Source organism: Marmota monax, unplaced genomic scaffold (genome assembly GCF_021218885.2).
Source record: "Marmota monax isolate L192 unplaced genomic scaffold, Marmota_monax_Labrador192_F-V1.1 WCK01_AAM20220418_F8-fsc00056, whole genome shotgun sequence".
NCBI classification, from domain to species: Eukaryota; Metazoa; Chordata; class Mammalia; order Rodentia; family Sciuridae; genus Marmota; species Marmota monax.
Genome location: NW_026695212.1, coordinates 6309143 through 6315103, shown reverse-complemented (window position 1 = coordinate 6315103; position 5961 = coordinate 6309143).

The following is a 5961-nucleotide window of genomic DNA, read 5'->3' as shown; positions in this document are numbered from 1 at the left end:
GCGCGATGGGCTCGCGCTCACGCCGCGCACACTGCGCACGCGTCTGGCTGCTGCCATAACAACTGGAGAGGCTATGTCCGGAAGTTCCGGAGAGAACTAGGAAAACGGAAGGAAGGAAATAATAAATGATTTCAGAAAGTTTTCCCTAACTTAAGGGCAGGGGTTTATACACTGAAAGATTATATCAGGCACCCAGCACAAAAGTGATCCACGCCATGACATATCACGGTGAACTTTTAGAGCATGGGGCTAAAGAGAAGATACCACACACTTCAAGGTTATAAGGAAATCAGGATAGCATCAATGGTACAATGTCAAACATTGGAACTTAGGGAGCAAGTAAAGCACTACTCAATATTCTCAAGGAAAATCACCACCAATTTAGTCTCCAATACCTAGCCAATCATCAACCAAGGGCATGCATAGAATGAAAGTTTCAGACATGCTAAATCTCAAAAAAATCTCATGTACCCTTTCTCAGAATGGTCCTGGAGATGTGACACACCAAAATGAGGGAACATACCACGAAGGAGAAACTTACATAGCAACCAGTCCATGTGAGATTCAGTTAGAAGCCTTTGGGATATACTGCTTCAGAAGAATGGAATAGAAAACATTTCAGCCATCTCTGAAGCTTCAAGAGGAAATTTAAATAAGTTAGACCTGGAGTTTGGGAGTTGAATGCGTGACAGATACACAGAAAACTAAGCAGATTTAAGAATTATCCAGTTACTAGCTTTAGGGAAAACAAACTTGCATTTAGGGCTACCTAAGTACTGAGAATTGACTTAATAGAAATACAAATAAAAAAATTACATTTGGAAGGATGGACTTTGGGGAAGGGTGCCATGTGTGATAAGGGTAAGAAGGAAGGAAATAGAATTTAAACTTCTGTCCTGGGAAATCAGTATTCTAAAATGGAAATTCAAGAAAAAGCAATATAAGGTCAACATTTTAAAGCATAGAAATAACTGAAAATAAAAACTAATTACTGATTATAATTTTTAATAATTCCATTTAGCAACTTTTAAAACAATGTTTTAAAAATTATTCTACTAAATAGAAGTGCAACAAATATGCTGAGGGCTTAATTATAATTAATTATAATTAGTGTCATATAAAGAATTCAGTTGTGGGGCTGGGGTTGTGGCTTTATAGAGGTACAGCCTTTGCCTAGCATGCGTGAGGCACTGGGTTTGATGCTCAGCACCACATTTAAAAAAAAAATGAAATAAAGGTATTGTATCAATCTACAACTAAAAAATAAATGTTTAACAAAAAGAATTCAGTTGTGATATTTCATATCACATAACAACACAGGAACTGAATTTCTTTTGAAAATGATCAAACATTGATATATTTAATAATTTGTTTAGCAAACTTTTTTATATCTTTATTTATTTGTTTATTTATATGGTGCTGAGAATTGAACGCAGTGGCTCACATGTGCTAGGGAAGTGCTCTACCCCTGAGTTACAACTGCAGCCCCATTGATATTTTAATTCTGCTCTCTACACAGGAGTAGAAAATTGACTTGTGAGTTTAATTATATGATAAATAATTGAGATATTTATCAAAAACACTAAAACAAAACCTCCCACAACCATTGTTTTTCCTCTTCACTCAATTTTTGTAATCTCTGTTTCTTCAGGCAGCCTGACACTTCTTGGATATGTGCTGTTTCTCAGCTGTCACTTTCTACTTTGATGAATTTTTTGTTATTGTTGTTCTTCACCTATCTTCGAGTATCCTGATATGATGAAGCTCATATTCTTCTTAACTTTATTGATTTATGGGGTGCTGAGGATTGAATCCAGTGCCTCACATGTGCTAGGGCAAGCGCTCTACCACTCTTTTTTTTTTTTGTACTGGGGATTGAACTCAGGGGCACTCAATCACTGAACCATACCCCCAGCTCTATTTTTGTATATTATTTAGAAACAGGGTCTCACTGAGTTGCTTAGTGCCTCACTTTTGCTGAGGCTAGCTTTGAATTCAAGATCCTCCTGCCTTAGGCTCCTAAACCACTGGGATTACAGGATTGTGCCATAGCGCCTAGCTACACAGCTCAGATTCTTTATGAGATCATGCACATCAGTATGGTCCAAGAATCAAAGTCTAAGGCTGTACCTGTGTAGAGGTCTCTTGCTGCCTCCCCATGGTTGGACTATACACTACATTACATATATGAGGTATGATTTGGAAACCCATAAGCTGTTATATTGGAATCATGTGGGTTTGAAGAGTAAGAAAAATCTTAGAATGCTCAAAATAGAGGGATATACTAAATAATCAACAACAGATTCATTCCATTTTTTAAAAAAAATTAGCTTTTTTTTTTTTTTTTTTTTTTTTTTTAGCATGTACTATGTTCAAGGCACTGTTCTAGGTCTTTGGGATATGGAATGAACGAAAGTAAAAAATTTTCTGCTCTCCTTCCTATCAGAACAGTGATTCAGTATAGTTTGTCACAAGTGGAATATGGATAAGAGGACATCCAGGTGTTGGGGAGGGAACAGTTCCCTGAGGGGTATCAGAACCGGGTGGAAGGCAAGTATTCTAAGTGAACATCATCAATAACAGGACAAATCCAAACTACCTAAATGGAGGCAATGAAAAGAACACTGTTTCTGTAGCATTCTTAATCTAATCCAGAGAATATCAGAAAAACCCTTAGGGACATGCTACAATATAACTTCTCTGTGGTGTTCAAAAGTGTCAAGGACATTGAAGGACATGGAGAATAGGCCCCCAGGGCACTTCCCTATCTACAGCTGTTCCCCTACCTGTTTTCCTTCAGTGTGTGGGGAGCTATCCGTGGTAAATTGGAGCTTTTGTCATTTAGAAGCCCAGTCCTCAGCTAGAGCTAAGGCAGGGAGGGAAATTGAAGAATTCACACCTGGCTCCCACCTAGCTGAACCACTGTCCCCTGTACAAACAAATAGAAAAAATAGACCCCAGGGAACTTCCCCACTTGTCCTTCTGTTCCACCCTAAATGAGTTTGACCAACTCCTCCCAGGACCTGGTTCTGCTAAATCCCATAAAACTCAGACCCTTCTTACAGCCTATCACCATTTTTCCCTTGAAAATGTGCCCCTCTTTTGCTTAATAAAGCATCACTGATCTTGTAGTGGCACCCCCTCCTCCCCAGAAAAATCTTAATCTTCTCCAGAGACCCTCACCATAACTGTTCTTAAACTATCAGCAAGAATTTCAGGCAGGAAGGGTGTTTACAGAAGCAGACAATAAGGGAGACTAACTCAAGGCCTTTAGTGCAGCCTGGAGCCTTCACAAAGGCGTTTGCATTTCAAAGGACAGTAGTTGGATCCTAGGGAAAGTCCTTTACAATCCAAAAGATAAAAGTAAACAATACAAATTAGGTTCCTTGGAAACCAGCTGGCAGAAAAGGGGAGGGGAATCTGTCCCTTTCCTAGGCACTGAGAGTGTCCTTGATTTATTTTCCAGGCCTGAGTTGATTGCCCAAAACAGTAGAAAAAAAAAACTACTTTTATGTAGATTTCTACAGATTGTGAGCCTCTGAGCTCCTCCTCCCCCTACACACTGGGTACAAAGTTCTAAACATTTCTTAATTCAGGGTTCAGAGGGACAAATTGATTTAGGCAAAAGCTCCTTCTGTGAAGCCAGACTTACAGATAGGTAGTTAGTGAGGTTAGGTAAATGGGGTCTAATATCAAGAATGAAGGCCATATTGAGAATGGAGTTCAGGAAAAGGGGATTTAAAAATGTCCCCAAGGCCCAGAGCCCATCCCAAGGAAATGTTAATGAAGCAGCTCCCAGCAAACACAGAGATGCTAATCCAAAAGTCCTTCCTGCAGGGATTACTCCTTTGGCCCACCTGACCCCACACTTTGGGGCTTCCCCACCCTCATTCCCTCACTGCAAGATAACAGAACTAAGGACAGAAATGCGACAGGAATGCAGGAAAGCTGAGAGAAGACTAGCTATAAAAGAGGGAAGACCTCTCTCTTCCACGGATTCCACCTCTTGGGTCCCCTTTTTCCTCCAGGGAGAAGTCTTTTCTACTGTCCTTTAATAAAGCTTTTACTTTCCACTCTAAACTTGCCTGGACGCACTTCTTTGGTGTTATACTTCAGCATGTGGGGGGCGGGGGGAAAGTAAGGACTCACAGGTAAACAGCAGTAACATCTGGACCTGGCTGCAGCTGATAAACCTGCTTCCTGCTAATTCCTCAGTGTCCAGTTTTCCTACAACAATCTGTCAAGGTCTGTCTCATTTGCTTTCAGACATAAAAGTCAAGAAAAAAATGACAACTGAAAAACTTATGCAGATTTTTACCTTAGGCCAAAGTAATGCCATGACAAAAAAACCATGACAACCAAATATAACCGATGATTCTCAATTAGATCTTATTGTTTTTAAGTACTTTATTGGGAGAGTAAAGGGCTTTTGCTTCTGTCACTATTTTACTGAAGCTGTGGGACAAAAGTCAGTGAATTTAAATAATAAATAATAGGGTCGATTGTTGGGACCTGATTTGGGTCTGCCAGGATGTGGGTTGCCTCTGGAAGACTGAAATGCTAATACCTCCAGAGCACTTCCCCCTCCTCCTCAACCCGTTACCAAGGTAACCTGCTTACAGGGAAATATTCCTCTCAAAGGGTTGTTAATGAAGCACCTCCTGGGTGTCCACTTTGGGTAGACCCTGAGAGGCATCCCTGGAGGGCTTCCTTCTCACCTTTTGGCTCATCTCCTGGCCACTGGTCACTATGCAAGATGGGGAGAGGAGCAAGGCAAGGGGAAGGAGGGCATGAGAATAAAGGAATTCTAAAATGTAGAAAAGGGTCAAGACACTCCCACTTCTTTGGATTTTCAGCTCTGGGAACCCTTCTCGTGGAGAAGTCGGTTTCTGTTGTATCCTTTAAATAAAACTGTTTTCTTTGCTTGCCTATGTTGCTTGCCTATGTGTTTCTCGGGCAATCTTCACATCTGGGGAAACAGAACTCTGCCCTGATTGATTCTCATCATCTGTGGTTTCACTACTATAAAGTGCCTTTATTGGTGAAATAAAATGGGATCTAATTATTAGAGTAGTATTGTATTAGTGTTAATTTCCTAATAAGGCTGGTTATTTTGAGGTTATGTAGGAGAAAGTTTTAGGTACTTAGGCCAAAGTAATGCCATTTTGAAAATCAGCACTTGCCCACCCAGGCATGACCTTCCCGTTAGGCCTGCCCCTAGTGAGTCCTTAACTACCAAAACCACAACAAAGAAACCAACTAATAATCATAGCACTAGATGGGCTATTTTTAAACTACTTCATTGTACATGACTATATAGTTAAGAAGTTTTTCCAGCAGGTTGCTGAGTCTTGCAGAAAGGCAGGCTGGCAGATATTCTCTGTCAATAAACCTTTTCTTGACTCAGAGGTGTGCCTCTCGAGGATATTTGCACCAGCTACCCTAACAGAAAGTCTTCGTAGAACTTACACACTGAAGTATTTAGGGCCATTGGGTATAATATTGGCATCTCAGTCCCAAATGCCTTTTTTGATGGGAGAGGGCAGGGAGAACTGGGGATTGAACTCAAGGGTGCTCAAACACTGAGTCACATTCCCAGCTCTATTTTGTATTTTATTTAGAGACAGGATCTCACTGAGTTGCTTAGTGCCTTGCTGTTGCTGAGGCTGGCTTTGAACCCTCAATCCTATCTCAGCCTCCGGGGTCACTGATATTACAGGTGTCCACCACTGCCTCCATCTCAACTGTGGTGTGCCGCGTCCGGCCAAGGGAGCCGAGTCCGGCGAGGGACGGCGAGGTTAAAAGACACACAGGACACCAAGGTTCTTCATCCAGGAGTCAATAATCTTTATTGCTAACACACCTTTTTTTATACCCCAAGCAGCAGAAGTGGAAAACTACCCAAAAGCAGGAGGGAGGGGGGAGAAATTTAGTTTCAACATCTATTATTGTCAGGTACCG